Source organism: Nannospalax galili, unplaced genomic scaffold (assembly GCF_000622305.1).
Source record: "Nannospalax galili isolate Female #2095 unplaced genomic scaffold, S.galili_v1.0 scaffold442, whole genome shotgun sequence".
Classification (NCBI taxonomy): Eukaryota; Metazoa; Chordata; class Mammalia; order Rodentia; family Spalacidae; genus Nannospalax; species Nannospalax galili.
The window spans coordinates 142,851-159,790 of NW_008348806.1; the positions used below are offsets into that span (position 1 = coordinate 142,851).

Sequence of the window (16,940 nt, forward strand, 5' to 3'; positions counted from 1 at the left end):
CACCTTTGTCAAATATCAGTGTATTCTTTGGTGCTTGGGTGGAATATTCGAAAGATGTCTGTTAGGTCCATTTGATGTGTGCTATCATTTAATTCAGACAGCTCTCTGTTTAGTCTTTGTCCAGTTGACCTGTCTAATGGAGACAGTGGGGTACTGAAGTCCCCTACTACTACTAAGTTGGGGTTAATCTGTGTCTTAAAAGTCCTGTAGTGTTGTTTTTATAAATTTAGGTGTACTAGAGTTTGGTGCATATATGTTAATGATTATAATACCTTCTTGGTTAATTGTTCCTTTAATCAGAATGAAATGACCCTCCTTATCTCTTCTGATTAGTTTTACTTTAAAGTCTATTTTGTCAGATATTAGAATTGCAAACCCTGCTTGTTTCTTAGTGCCATTAGCTTGGAATATTCTTTTTTTAATTTTTTTATTATTTTTATGTTTGCTGTTTGCATGTATTGCCTGAATGTAGGTAAAAGCATCTGTGTCATGCAATGCCCACAGAGGACAGAAGAGAATGTCAGATCCTCTAGGACTGGAGTTATGGACAGTTGTTAGCTGTCATGTGGGTGCTGGGATTCAAACCCAAGTCTTCTGCAAGAACAGTCAGTGTTCTTTACTGCTGTGCTATCCGGCCCCAGAATATTCTTTTCCATCCTTTCACCTTAAGGTAGTGCCTGTCCTTGAAGGTGAGATGGGTTTCTTGCAGACAGCAAAAAGATGGATTTTGTTTCTTAATCCATTCACTTACCCTGTGTCTTTTGACTGGGGAGTTCAGTCCATTGACATTTAACGTTATTATTGAAAGGTGTGTATTGGTTGCCATCATTTTGATTGCTGTTTGTGTTCTTTGTCTAATTTTGTGTTTCCACAATTATACCTTTATTTCTTTCACTGCCCTGGGGTATAGTTGTTTCCCTCTCTGCTCTCTGTATTGCTATAAGTCTTCTTTGAAGGGCTAGTTTTGTGGACATGTATTCTTTCAGAGTATTCATGTCATGGAAGATTTTTCTTTCCCCCTCAACTATAGTAGACATTTTTCTGGGCTGGCACCTATTTTCATATAGAACTGGAAATACCTTGGTCCAGGCTCTTCTGGCTTTCATAGTTTGCATTGATAAGTCAGCTGTAATTCTGATGGACTTTCCTTTGTATGTGACTTGTTGTTTTTCTTTGGCTGCTTTCAGTATTCTCTCTTTGTTCTGTACATTTAGTGTTTTTACTATGATATATCATGGGGAGTTTCTTTTCTGATCCTGTCTATTTGGTGTTCTATGTGCTTCCTGTATTTGTATGGGGATGTCTTTCCTTAATTTTGGGAAATTCTCTTCTACAATCCTGTTTAAGATGTGCTTAACACAATTAACCTGAAATTCTTCTCCTTCCTCTATGCCTATGTTACGTAGATTTGGTCTTTTCATGGTGTCCCACATCTCTTGCATATTCCATCCCTGCGTTTTTTTAAATTTTCCATAATCTTTGTTTGAGTGTTCCAATTCTTCAACTTTATCCTCCAGGGTTGATATTGTTTCCCATTTTATTCATTCTAGTGGTGAGGCTTTCCCCTGTTGTTTCAAGTTGGCTTACTGAGTTTTGCACTTCCTTCTTCATTTCTGCCTGAGTTTTCTTCAGTGTTTTGAATTCATTCAGAATTTTTTCTTTGTCTTCTTTTAGTTCTTTGATTTGTTTGTTCACATGTTCTTTAAATTCGTTGAATTCCTTGATCATGTTTATGATTGGTCTTTTAAATTCTGTGTCCTGGGTTATCTCTAGGGGGTTCTCCTTGTAGAACTCTTCTGCAGGATTGGTGGGGTTTGGTGGGGACATAGTGTTTTGGCTTTCCATTTTATTATTCTTTCATTGTGATTTTGGCATGTGAATTGCTGTTGTTGTTTGTGATTCTCATATGAGAATCAAGTTGAAGTATGCTTCTGTTTGTATTATTGGTGTGCCTTGGTCCTTTTCTTATTGGTTATGTAGAGCTGGTTGGTCCAGGTTTCAGGTTCTCTCAGGTTTTATTTTGGAGGTAACTAATGGCTTCAGCTCAGCTACTCAGGAGCACCCACAGAAGGCCAAGTTAGGTTCCAGTCAGGTACACTCAGGCTCACTTCTAAGGTTTGGATCCCTATTAGCAGGAACTCAGAACAAAATTTGGGAAGATCCCTAAGGGGGTTGGGGGTGCCGATTTTGGGACTCTCAGTAGGTCTCCTAAGTTCTCAGCCCCTATGCCAGAGGGAGGTGGGAACAGACACTCTCTGGCAGTCTGATGAGATCTTAGCCACTACACAGATGGAAGCTGCCATCCACCCTCTCAGTCCATCTGCTAAGATCTCAGCCTTATTCTACCAAAGCCAGGTCTGCCCCAGGGCCTTGGGGGGGGGCCTCATGCAATCCTAGTTAGAGGGTTTGGTACAGTGCAATTGGAGGAAGCTCAGCACCACGTAGAGGTAGGATCCAGGTGCTCTCAGGCAGTCCCCTGAGTTCTCAGCCCCTATGCCAGGGGGAGGCAGGAACAGGAACTCTCTGGTAGTCTCAGAAACTATTTTATAAGCTTCATACTTATATATTCAACTTATATATTCATAAAAAAGAATTTATGACATTCACCCTACATGGGATCATGCTCCTTCCAGAAGCTTTAGGTTGCTAAATAAAAGGCCCAGCACCAGCTGTGGGATATCTTTCTTCAAATTGTTGGTGAAGGGTGTCCCAGCCAGCCTCAAAATAATGCAGGCTATTGCCACTGCTCTTGGTTCCCCATCAGAACTTGTTGGTATGGCCCTATTGCTGAAGAGACCATACACCTTGGTCACAGGACATGGAGAAATCAAGTTGTTACTGGTCAGGATGCGTCCTCTTGGCTGGCTAGGTTTCCTAGTACAAGACAGTGCTAGGCAGGCCACTGAGGGGTGAAAGGTCATCAACACTATTACCCAGCTGTGGAATAATAGCAGGCATGGCAAGATATACCCATGGACACAGTGGAGGCATGAATGGTATGGGGGTAACCAACTGCTTTCTGATTGGATAAGTCCTGATCCAAAGAGGAGACACATGCCTGTAATCCATACTGTAAATCTAGTCAAGAACAAGGGAGCTCAAGGGCCCCAGGGGTCAACCTACTACTATTAATTTGATAAATGGACCTGCTATCAAACTGCCTCCAAAATTCTTACCTCTCTACCGATAGGTTACTACATCTCTCAGACTTCATTAGAGAAGTTTCTTTGTGCAGTGGATGGAGGTTAACACAGAAGCTCACAGCTGGTCAGAATGCTAAGAAGTAACTGTGGAATGCACCACAAATGGGACACCTCTATCACACACACACACACACACACACACACACACACACACACACACACATACACACACATATGCACACAGTGGGGAAACCATTTACAGAACCTGGAGAATAGAAAGAACTCCAACCCACACGGGTTGCATCCCAAGAAAAAGCACAGAGGAAGGACAGAGGATGGAGTGTCCCAGTGGAGAACATGGCATGTAGAAGCTCAGAAGAAGAGGCAGAAAGACTGTAAAAGCCAGAGGTTGGGGAGGTCTGGAGGGAAGCAGGGTCTTCTAGACATGACATGGCCACTACAGTCATGAACTCACAGCTGTGGTTGCCTATACAAGACCTGCACAACAAGCCAGTCAACATTCTATCATGGAGGGGGAGGGGCTTGTGAGCTCCCACCTGTAGCTGAGACACTACTGCAATTGGGATCTCCTGGGGGAGGGAGAGTCAGTCTTCTTTAAGGGTGTGGCCCAGGGTAGGCTGGCCATGCTGTGTCCCCACCACGAGTGTATGAGCCACACAGATGGACTCAGTGGGTTTTTTTTTTAAAGAACCACAAAGTTGGGAGGGTGAGTGGGTGACAGCTCTGGGAGGAGTTGGGGAGGAATGGGGGAGTAAATATGATAAAAACACATTGTATACATGTATAAAATTCTTAAAGAATCAAAACATTTTTAAGAAGGAAAAATATCCTGATTTGACTATGAAACAAAAATTTAATGGTAATTAAATCCAAATTCAGGTCTAAATAAAAAGAAAACCTGTACAAATAGACCGTCTTCAAATTTCATTTCCAACCCTCTAATTCTTTGACCTTCCTGATGGGCTACAATTTTCCCACAGGCGCGTACAGGCTGAGATCGACTTAGATTTGTAGATTAGACATAGTGGGCTGCTTAGGGTGCATTTCCAGTACCTTCTATCAAATTACCTCTAATAAGTTGAACTTTGCGAATTTCACCCTTTTCGATGAAACAAAGCTGAATTATGTGCAATAGCTGGTCCTTGAAAGTGGGAACGTGGCGAGGGAAGTGTTTGCTCTAAGCCTTGCCGTCTTGAGTGACCCAGAACTAAGCATCTGCTAGGGAAATCTTATTACTCTGTGTCTGTCACTAGGAAATTGGAACAAATGTTGAAAGACCTACACACTTAACATGCTATGATGTGTTTTTAAAACTGCCTTCTGCAGAAGGCCCTTTATTTTATTAGAAAATTATAAGCAAACAAGCCTTGTTTAATGGCTTTCAAAATATACACACATTTCATGTCAAAATTGTATCACTTTTGACTGCTTAGCTGGGTGAGAAATCTGTCAGGCCCTGGTGCCCAAGAAAACAGGGTAGAGTGCAGATTTCTTGCCGAAGGGTATAATGTATGCACAGCTACACAAATGTAGTGCAGTAGTGTCTGACACCATCTTGGGAAGAGCTGCCAGCTTCTGGCTTTGCAGACAGACTTTTCCTAATACCTGGACCTTTTGATGAATCTCTGTAACAAGCAACTGAATGCTTGGGCTTATATTTTAAGAAAGGTTGGCCTTTTATCTATTTTTCTTTTTATACATTCAGAACCTGTTGGAAAAGCTGCCTTTCCACGCTGCTGTCTATGAGCGTTCGTTCTCCTTTGCTACCAGCCTTAGCTTGTTAAATATCTCAACATAGAAGAAAACATTCATGAAGTAACAAAATTACAGCCACATTTTCTGAACAATCAGTTATTAGTTGCAATGTTATTTTACTTGCGAAATACTTTCAAGTCTATCATCTTTGAATATCAGATACATATGTGCTTAAAAATACTAGAGTGCTAACAAAATACGGTGGAAGCGTCCGAGACTTCTTCACACCCCCTTGTGCTGTTTCACACGTTTCTGATTTTTTTCATACATTTCTGATTCATACATTTCTGATAATTCTGATTTCTAAGCTAGCAGAGATCACATGCAGAGGTGTGTATTGGTTACTTCGCTGTTTCTGTGACAAAATCCCGTGACCCGGGTAACTTACAGAAGGAAGAGTTTATTGGGCTTATGGTTCCAGAAGGTTAGAGTCCATCACAGTAGGAAGCATGGTGATGGGGAGATCAGAGCAGGTTGAGCCTCACACCTTCAGCCTCACTCTGGAAGTGGAAAGGAACAAACTCAAATGGGCCAAAGCTATGAACTCTCAAAGCCCACCTCCAGTGACATGCTTCCTCCAGCAAGGCCACACCTCTCATGACGGTCTCCAAACAGCAACATTAACTGACCAAGTGATCACATACTTGGACCCTATGGGGAACATTCTCATCCACACCTCCATAGGTGGCATGTGCCAACTTTTCCATGAAAAGCTGACAGTAATTATATAATGCTTAAGATCTCTATTTTCCTCTCTCTGTTCTGCACACAAATTCCCCACCATGACAAAGATTACACATCACCACACTGCCACCTGCTGGACTTGCTCCCCTGGAACTCTTCATTACCTGCTAGGGACTTGCCTCTACGACGAATGTACGATTTTTCTCCAGCTGTGTGTTAATATTCTTTTTATCCCTTTTCCAGAAAAGTGCACTCTTACAAACCAGTTAAAAATGTTGCAATCAATTATAGTCTTCCCAAAGCCTTTCACATCATTTACGACTCCAATTGATTGTCACAGAGCCGTGAAGATATGTTAGTTTGACACAAGAAGAGGTTTAGAGAGGTTTGTACTTTGCAGAGTGCCACCTGTCTCCAAAGGGCACGTTCATTAGGAGACTGCAGTGCAAGTTTCAGGAGCAAATCAGCACAATGAAGTCCTGTAGCTTCCGGGGCACCTTGTGGTTGGTACTATTGTCTTCACGTCAGGCAGACTGTGCACCAGTGCTTGTCACCAGAAACTTGAAACACTAGCCTAGTCCTCTCTCTTTGAAGAGAGCAAAATGCCATTTACCTGTGACCAGAATCAAACAGATTATCAAATATTAAGTATTTGGGAGCCAATCTGCTTTAAGAAGTAAAGTCCAGTCAATAAACTAGGCAATGGAATGATATTTATGTAATAAACAACATTTAGTAAGTGTCACTGATAAAACTCGACCTGTCTTCTTTGTCCTCCAACTGTACAAATGCAGTTGAGACCTACGCTAAGAACCGAAGGCATTGTAAAATTCTGAGTTGTCTCCTGAATCACAGGAAAGGGAAAGAAAGCCGGCATTTGTCAAGTACCTGCCATTTGTGATCCAGTCTCATGAGCGCTATCATGTCTTCGACAGACAGACTTTACTCTCCGACCACTGGCCGTGGCTGAGGCTCAGGGCAATACTGAGAGCTCCCCCAGATTGACTGCTGCCTGTGCTGCTGCAGACTTTACTAGTTTGAGGGACTGCTGCAGTGAACCCTCAAATCACAGCAGGGAGAAGATGCCAGCCACATGTGCATTGTACAGCAGGTCCTCCCTCCCCAGACAATAAATAACCTGCTCAGGGTCTCTCAAGCAATAGGCAATGCCTCCCAGGTTTGAACCCAGAAAGATTGGCACTAGTGTCTGTACCTGTTAAGACAATCATTAAGCTGTTTGTGGGGGGTGGGGGGGATGTAGCACTAAATGTGTAACATCTTATTTTGGTTTTGGAAACAGGTCATTGTGTGTGTGCTGTAAGGAACTGTACGTGCATAATCCATTTAACATGTACACACATATGGTAGTGACAGCAGTCATGACGGTAAGGGCTTTCAAATGCTGTGCCTGCTGGCCACATGAGACTTCCAGGTGGCACCTTGACTAAGGCTGCAAGGCCATCAGGGTGCAGAGGGACCTCTGGTTCCAGAGCCTCATTATTTTATAAAGCATCCGTCACAACCAACCGTTTTGTTGCATACCAAGTAGTTCGGCACATTCGGAAGAGAGAGGAGGAAACGGGGCCTGTGCAGGCTCAGCGATGGAAAAGAAATTCCTCTCTTTACTGGTTCCCAAAACAGTGTGCACTATGTTCCAGGTGCTGGGGTTATGGAGATAAAATTCATTCCCTATCTGGGAGGAAATGGAGATATATAAATAGGTAATTAAAACATAAAGAGACAAGCTGGGTGTGGTGGCACATGCCTTTAATCCCAGCACTTGGGAGGCAGAGGCAGGTGGATCTCTCTGAGTTCAAGGCCAGCCTGGTCTACGTAGTGAGTTCCAGGCCAGCTGGGGCTACAGGGAGACCCTGTCTCAAAAAGACAAAAAAGCCCCCCAAAACAAAAAAAACAAACCAAAAAAACCATAAAGAGACATTGTTAAAATAGAGTTTTGCTTCCTAAATCAAAGCCAAATTTATAAAAACACCCTATATTACCTGGTCACATGGCCCACAGGTGAGTACGCACAGGGTGTCAGCAAGAGGTGAGGGCAGAACTTTCCTTTGAGTAAAATGCTCAAAGTGTTGCTATAATAACCACAATCTTATTTAAAATTCCAATAATGTTTATGTGTAAACCAAACTCAGATGTTCATATCCGTGCTTCAGTAAAGAGTTACAAGCTATATTTCCTTGGCTCGCAGGCACATTTAATCTCTGAGAATGATGTTCCTCCCTAGTAGGCTTACTGGGTCCCAAGTTCTCAGATCCTCCTAGTGTAGTCCATATGAAATTCTCACCATAATATCAATCAGAATTCTTTGTTACAAGTGACAGAAATCCTGTGAAATTGAGTTTAAACAGGAAACGTCCTAACTTGGTTCATGTGACTAGATTGTCCAAGGAACAGAGTCCTGACTTAGATCTAAATTCAGAGGCTCAGGTGCTATATTCAAAGCTCATTTCTCTGCCCACTCCTTACTCTGTCTCTCTTCAATCTTCTTCATCGTTACCTTTTTACTCTGTAACTTCTTTCTGTAGGTAAACTCTAGAGAGCAGATCTCAGGTTCACAAACACCAGTGTGGCAACTCCACTCAAGAAGAGAATTCTCCCAGTGTTCCTACATAAATCCTAGGGAATATTACACTGGTATTTCCTGGTTCATCCTTCAACCAATCCCATGACCAGGCAAGCCCAGGATTGGCTTATCAAATCAGACCTACAAAATCGGAGCTAGCCTCAGACTTCACTAATCATTTCAAGAGAACAGGCATTCAAGAGACAAAGACAGGGCAGAGCCAGGTGTGGGACATGGTAGTGGCTTCCAGGCCCTTCCTTTCGATGACCAGGACAATGCACAAGTTTCTACAGAGGTTTTGTATGTTATCTCACAAAGCAAGAACAAGTAACTTATGAAGCGTTCCCATCTCACACCTGCCCCCATGACACCCTCCAGGGCAGACATGTTGCATAAGATGACAGATTCTGGTTCATGTACTAGATACAACCCTTGCCCAAGTAGGGCTTTCTAGTAAAAAAAAAAAAAAAAAAAAAAGTCTCTTAAAAGCCTGGATTGGCTGGACATGGTGGTACATGACTTTAATCCCAGCCCTCAGGAGGGAGAGGCAGGGAGATCTCTGAGTTCAAGGCCAGTCAGAGCTGCATAGTGAGACCCTGTCTCCTCCTCCAAGTCCTCCACTACCTCCCCCGCTTCTTCCTCCAAGTCCTCCACTACCTCCCCACCTCCTCTTCCTCCTCCAAGTCCTCCACTACCTCCTCCCCCCTCCTCTACCTCCTCCAAGTCCTCCACTACCTCCCCCCTCCTCCTCTTCCTCCTCCAGCATCTCCTCATCCTTTTAAAACTATTCTTCCATTTACCTGGGTTTTCAGTTGACAAGAGGATTAGACCAGGCTGCCTGCTTTCTTTACTTTTCCATAATGGTGTCTTTCTGGGAAAGAAAGTAAATATCGAGTGCTTTCTTCTTCCTAACCAGGGACAGGAATCCCAAGCTGTGCTGGAGCTGAGGAAGTGTGCTCCAGAAGCGCCTGGAGTAGGCCGGTGAAGTGCACTGCTCTGACAGACTCTGAGCACGCTGCTCCCCAACAGCCAGGAAACAGCAGGGTCCTGGGTTCGAGGTGCTACACATTTTCTCTTCAGTTTGTCTGTAAAAGTTCTCCAGCTCTGCTCTGTGGCTCTTGTATCACAAGTGAAACGAATAGTCGGAACAAATTCTGGGGCTAGAGCGTCTTGCTAAGGCCTCCCCAGGAAGATTTTGAGGGAAGAGTAGTCTAAGCAGGGGTTTCCCACCCAATCTCCTGGCCTCACATCCATTTCTCTGCAGAAATCTGAAAATTCTTAATATAGCAACTGAACTTTAACAGGCAGGGAGTGCAAACAACTATCAGCCTGCTCTAATAATACAGCATTTATGTTCGGACTGGACATTGGTTCCTTCAATAGTCCATCAAAGCCCCCCACTCCGTGTCTTACTCAGGCCTACTTCCTTCATTTGTGTCACACTGATGAGTCCATGTGCAGTCAGCACCTGCATCCCACCCTTACTCAGTAATGGAATACCTTTGTCAGCCACTGGGTTTTGTTTCTTTTCTTGTATTGATGGCAAATTTCAATCTTGTTCTAACGATATGATTTTTACCATAAATTCCCGTGTAACTGTGCACTGTTCCAGTTCTTTCCTTTAATGTGTGGTCCAGAAAGCACAACAGACCTGCCGTGACGCCTTGTCCCAGCTCTGCTTTCAGGCACCAGCAGAGCCGGCCTCCTTGACCTAATTAGACTTCTCTACCTCCACATGGCTGGTAAACACTGTAATCAATTTACAAAGGACTTTGACACACTAGCTGGGAAAAAGTTCCCACAAATAATGAAGGGCAGTAGAGAGGCTAGACGTGTGCGTGTGTGAAGTCGGGATCTTATCTACTGGATTTACGAAAAAGTCAGTGATAAAATATCCTAAGAACACACTATTTCACAATTCCCTACAGCACATTTGTTTAAATGTATTTAAATTGGAAAACTGTGTTACCAAACATCCTGAGAGATGTATATTTGGAACATGTGAGTCTTGAGTATCTAAACAGACTCACTCTTCCTAGCCACAGCAATACACTAGTGAACTGTTCTCAAAAGACAGTCAAGGAGGGAAAGGTGGGTGATCCATTGATGGAGGCAGCACTGACTTATTTAAGAGCCATAACTGGCAAGACTTGAAGATGGCTCCTAAGATTTCCAACCCAATGTGTCACACTCTCCTCGAGTATAACAAGCCCCGCCCCCGCCCCCTTCTGTTAGGTTGGGTTTTACAGCGCACGTGGTGGAATCCTCTATTACATGGAGAAGACTGGTGACCAGGCCATTGTAAGCAGCTGTAGCAGCAGTAGCAGCAGAACAGGCAGCAGCTCTCCTGTTGGCTTGGGAGCAATCAGCTCCGTGGTTTCCGAGGGCCACGTGATGCAGGGCTCAGGTCTGTCTCTAGGAGCTGCAAGAGTATCTGAAAAGGAAATTCTGACCTCAAAACCAAAGAACTGAATTCTGTAATACCAAACCCTGAGTAAACTTGGAAGAAGACCCAGACTTCAGCTGAGCCTGCAGCCGTAGTCCACACCGTGACAGCTGCCTGGAGAGACAGAGCAGAGGCACCACCTAAGCCATCTGCAGATTTCCCAACCCCCCAGGCTGAGAAGCGTCTGAGGCTGCTAACTTTGTGCTGATTTGTCACACTCACTCACACACACACACACACACACACACACACACACAGACTACATCATGACCTTGAATACACAGCATAACTTACTGGATCTGTGGTGGACAAGGAGCCAAACTAGGGCAACTGGAACCTTTGGGAATTTTAAGTTAAGGCTCAGATACTCCACTCAGGAGTCTACTGAATGACAAAGAAGTAAGAGCCCTGCTAGTGGTCCTGCCTCTGGCAATACTGGGAGGTACCCCAAGCCCCGAGGAGATATTTGGAGAACATGGCTAGGCGGGAGCTTTCCACAGCAACAATTTGATAATAAGAGTAATTACAAATCATGGCCCATTTGAGGTGTAGTAATTTACTGTAAATACTTAAAGGAAAAGCACTAACACAGCTCTTTATTGTTCGATCAGTGCACATGAAACTTTTCCCAGCTCCCATGAGCTGTCTGTCTGTGGTTTTCAAAGACACCATTCCTGGCTGACCTCACACATCCCGCTGCAGGGAGTGATGGTGACGCTGCTATCCACGGGGACACATGCTCTGGAGTGTTAATTGAAACCGTATAGGTTTTTTTCCTCTCAAATTCCCTATCGTCATTTATTCAGTGACGATTATATCATGACTCACATCACTACGACCACCATTGTGGGCCTGTGAGCACTGGCTTCCAATGACTCACAAACTGTTATCACTGCGTTTTGTGGATGAGGATCACAAACCCAGGTATTACCCAGAAAATGCATGAGAATGTACACAATGCTTTGATTTACGATCGTTAAATTTCTTTTTGGAATTTTGTGCCATTCATACATAGAATGGATAGCATTCATAAAACAACACATCTCCTTCTGACCCGTGGGCCTTAATTACAGCAGCTCTTGATGCTGTCTGGAATCCTGTCCCCCTACCTCCCCCAGCTACCAGCAGTAAAGGCAGGTGGGGGACCCTGAGCAGACCCAGACAGCATTCTTACCTGGGCAAGCAATCAAGTCTATCTTGAACAAGACTTACAACCACTGAGGGAAGAAGAATGATGCTATGTTGATTAAAAACAAAAGACATGGACTAAAAGGGCATGCTGGTTAGGCACTGGGCAGTCAGGAAAAACACGGAGACAAGAGCAGCCATAACAAAAGCTGCCTGATACACCACATAGTGTTTGCAGAGGAGTGATGTGAGAGCCCTGGGTGCTCATACTAGAGGAGGAATGGCAGATCCCAGAGTCAAGGACCCTACAACTCCCTATGAAGCCTCTCTCAAAGGTTCAGAGACGCATGGTCTCAACACAAAAAGGGCCCACACAGTCTCACAAAGGTACTTCAGCACCAAGATTAGCAGTGTACACTGTGCAGTCCAGAACCCTGAATTCATCTTAGGTTAGCAAAATCACCTTTAAGTCAGTCCATCAGCACCGTCTCAGTGGTCTGAACTTCTACAACTCCATAAAAGAAATACTGCCACTGTCACCGGGAACTTTGGCTAGTGAAACCTCCCTCCAGGGACTAGAATGGCCATGTACCCCTACATCATCTCACACAGCCAGTCCCAGAGCTCCTGTCTGTGGACACATGATGGTCCCACGTTAGAAAGAGCAGTACAACTCTGAGACCTTAAGGAGGACAGGGACGGAGGTCAAGGGTTGGTGTCCCACCTCTGACACCAAAGGGCAACAGAACACCACAGGGCTTCTACCATCTACAACCCACAGGACGGAGTTTGGAGTGGCCCAACACAGCAAAGAGACTTAGGTTTCTACGAGGAAGTTTTCCAAGGCATACCTGGGACCAGGGCCAGGTTAAGAGCCTGCCTGCTCAGAGCTAAGAATGGTATTGATTCTGACTGTCCTGTGAACTAAAGGAAGGATTTGGTGATAGAAGAGAATGATGTGGACTCTGGGCAGTCAAGAGATGGAGAAAGTGCACTGGTAAGGAACAGGGCAGCTTCTGGTAGCCTCTTTCTGCAGCTGAGTTGTACTCCAGCTAGCATTCCATCAAGCATCTCTTTATAATGTACCCCTCCCCCCTAAAACACACTCCTTTCCTGGTTTTTTTGGGGGAGGGGGTTGTTTTTTTGTTTTGTTTTGTTTTGTTTTTTTGGTGGGAGGGCTTAAACCATATTATTTTGATGTTGGTTGTTTCCAAGTAGAGAAAGCCCTAATACAATAGAATTTTGCACATGTAAGTTCAGAAACTCACCTTCCACATGTCTAGCAGAACTAACTAACCACTTGGGGACCAAGATATGCTTATCAGCATGATAATTTGTCAATCCATAAAGATAACTTCATCTTTAAGAGTAACTTGGGTAGTGATTCACCGAGTGTGTTTCACCAAGCTGAGTTAGGTGTACTCAAGACATGAGAAAGCACCAACCAGGTGAATTTCGAGGATTGTTTTGTGCATGTATAATCAGAATTAAAAACAGAATGGGTGGTTGGAATTTTCTTCCAAGTTAACATAGTTGAAGGAATTCATTTTCTACTCTAGGAATAGTCCTCTTTGAAAGATCAGTCATAATTCTTGAACTTACCTGCTGAGGTCATTCCCAGACATTCTTAACATGTGTTCAGATTATTCCAGACTCACTGTGTAGAATTTTCTGTTGGCATGTGATTCTCAAAGCTCTACCAACCTCAGTTACTCTCATTGTCCAGCAGCTACACACATTGCTAGCTCTGCTGGTGGCCACCCCTCGTCCCCCCATGTCACTGTCTCCCCCCACTCCTCGTCCCCCCATGTCACTGTCTCCCCCCACTCCTCACCTGTCATGTAAGCACTAGACTAATTCTGCTATTCAATTTCACATAGATGGAATCATCTAGAATGAGCCATACTGTGTCTGGATTTCTCAGTTCAAAACTGTGCTTGTGATACCTGTGCTGTTCTGGAGACAATACCTGACTCTAACTTACTGTGTTCTATGGAGTGTCTCTACAACAATTCATTTTTTTCAGGCTCCCATTGAGAAACAGTTGGGAAGCTTCCACCTGGAATCATCATGAATGATGCAGCTATGAATACTGTTACACACATCTTCAATGGGCATATTTGCACTGCTTAGGGAATTCGCTGGGGAGAGGAGTTTCAGGGTCAGGATGGATGCATATGTTCAGATTTAATAGATTCTGACAAATAGTTCCCAGAGGAAAAATGAACTTTGACTTGTGATGGGGTTACATCATTAGGTTTAAAACACCATATGACAAATCTATTTTAAGTTGAAAATGCATTAAATAAACCTAACTTACTGAGCATCATAGCTTAACAACACTGTACACTGCAACCCTTTACCCTCAGGACAGCTCACTGCTATTACCCAGAATCACAAGCACACCTAAGATCCCTAGATTAAGAAAAGGCTGCAATTCAAACTGTGAAGCCTACCAGGTATCCCATTTACCATGACAAAATCCAAGCAGCACAAGTCAGATCATGTGACACATTGCCAGCAGTGCACTAGGATTCCAGTAACTGTGTTCTCCAACTCTATGCATTTGATGACTGTGTAGCAACTCTGTGTTACGGTTTTAAATTACACTTCCCGGAAGGATGTAGGGCCAGAAGGATGCAGTAAACAATCTGTAACCTCTCTCCCATTGATAACGAGGAAAACTCAGGATAAAACATGCAAAGCCCTCGACTGTGAGCACTGAGAAGGAAATAAAGACAGGCAAGTTGCAGCAGAGAATCACAACTTGGTGGCTGGTTTTGTCATGACTTTTTCTTGTGGCTCTTACTGAGGCAGAGCAGCTAGCGAATCTACCACAGCAGCACCAGCAGCAGTACCTGAGGGGGCAGCTTTTTTTTTTTGGTCTTTTTGAGACAAAGTCTCCCTGTAGCCCCAGCTGGCCTGGAACTTGATATGTAAACCAGGTTAGCCTCCACCTCATAGAGATTTCCCCGCCTCTGCCTCCAGTGCTCAAGTTAAAGGCCTGCATCACCACACAAACAACAAAAATTGAGTTTTATAAGATGAAAACCTTCTTCTTTGTCTCTAGCCAGACGAATCTGAGAAAGATCCATTAGTGAGCTGTGAGTTAGAAGTTTACCAGGATTTAACTTTTTTCAGCTTTTTACCCAAAGGTGAGTGTTTGGGAGAGACTGTATTTCTAGATCAGGCTCAGTATAGTCTGTGGTTTTAATGGATAGAGAAAATCTCACAGTCCTCTTTCTCTCACTACTTCACCCCAGGTTAGAGCCAAGCCAACTGCTGTAGCTATGACTAGCACTTACACTCCAAGGGAAACCTCTGATTTCTCAAAAAACGACCAACAAAAGGGGACTCTAAAAGATAGAGTATGTCAGGGGAATCTAAAGAAAGAAACAGAGAAGGGATCCTCTGTGTATGAACCCACCCAAGTTCTTTAATCACACCTGAACTGAGCATGTGCAAACCAGAGGCGAGCAGCCCAAGAAACAAGCCACAAAATCTACAATTGATACTATTGCTAAGGCACCAAATAATTCAAGGGTTTATGTACAGGACAGACTCAAACCAGCACAGGACATACTTGGGAACCAGTCAGTACTCACATGCCAGACTGAACGTGTGATACCAACCAAAGGACTGCTTACTAAAACAACATTTAAAGCACCAACATTACCCAAGGGGTTCTTTTACGTTCCATAATAAAACTTTATAAAATGTCCAGGATAAAAATAAATTATTGTACAAAATAAAATAGCTGGAAAAATGTGAGCTCTCAAGGAAAATTCAACAAACAGCTCCCAACTGAGATGACTAAGGTATTCATTATCAAAGGGGCTAACATACTAAAGCCAAAACACTGCTCAGCAATTTTTCTCCTAGATATAAACCATATTCTAGAAAACCACTTGCCTGTAAATGCCACGAGGGGCTGGAGAGAGGGCTCAGCGGTTGAGGGCAGGCTGCTCTTGCAGAGGACCTGAGTTCAATTCCCAGCACCTGCATGGTGGCCCACAACCATCCATAACTCCAGTTCCAGGGAATCTGATGCTCTCTTCTGACCTCTGCAGGGACTGCACACCAGGGGTGCACTTAACACACATACAGGCAATACACTCATACACATAAAAATAATATTTAAAGAAAATAAAAAGCGGGCTTTGTGGCACAGGCCTTTAGTCCCAGCACTTGGGAGGCAGAGGCGTGCAGATCTCTGGAGTTCCAGGCCAGCTGGAGCTACAGGGAGACCCTGTCTCCAAAAGACAAAAATAGAAAAAGAAAATGCCCTGGAGGGATAGACTTCACAAGCAAGGCCTATTACAAGCGTATAGAAATGAAACAAAGGATTGGGGCTGTGTGCAGCCGCTGACAGCGCCCAGGTCCTAACAACCCCTTGTGACAATACACACCTGTACTTCTCATACAGAAAACTGAGTACACAGGTACAGACACTGTTTCTGCGGTGTTTTAAAAAGCAAAGGAATAAACTCGAGGTAAGGGTCAATGTTCTACGTGGGAAAAGGCAGGGGCTGGGAACTGGAGAGACGGTGTGGACCACGTCCTTCCTAAGACCTGGGGTCTCCGTGTGCGGTGCTTATCCGGAACGCATACTGACATGGAGAAAGTCCGTTTTCAAGCACCCCACGGGCGCGCTCTTCCCTCTTTCCTGGGCCCTCTTCTCGGAAGCACTAACCACCCTGCTGCGCCCGGAGCTCCCGGCCAGCTCAGGCCAACGGTGAGGCCGCGGGTGGAAAACCAAAACCCAGAGAGACTGACAGACGCCTGCTGTGGGGCGGCCTGCCCCTAGTACGGAGGCCGGGCGGCCCGGAAGGCGGGGCCAGCCTGCGCTACGCGGCGACCTCCAGGCCGCGCGGCCTTGGTGTGAGACTGTCAGAACGTCAGCCGCTGCCCTGAGTCAACCCTCCGACGGCCCACCTGATCACGCCCACCGCGCCCTCGGCAACGCGCATGCCCGAGCCCGCACGGCCACTTCCGCCTCCGCCACTCCGCTCATTTCCGGCCGCGCGCCCCCGCCCCCGCCCCGGAAGCGGAAGTGGCGGCTCTGGGGGCCTCCGATCTGCAGGACACAGCGGGGCCGGCGGCGCCATGACGGCGACCGGGCCGGGCTGTCCGGGCGGCGCCTGTGCTGACGCGCGCTGAGGCGGCGGCGCTCCTGCGGGCG

General features: G+C 44.9%; 1 long non-coding RNA gene across 1 annotated transcript; it reads right to left on the bottom strand.

Annotated features, from left to right (window-relative positions):
* Positions 1–4,060: 4,060 nt before the first annotated feature.
* Positions 4,061–16,934, bottom strand: LOC103744338. The gene is made up of 3 exons (XR_607704.2): positions 16,694–16,934; positions 8,985–10,618; positions 4,061–6,216 (listed from the first exon to the last, which is right to left on the bottom strand). It is a non-coding gene; the product is annotated as an uncharacterized LOC103744338 (long non-coding RNA).
* Between the last annotated feature and the right edge of the window lie 6 nt (positions 16,935–16,940).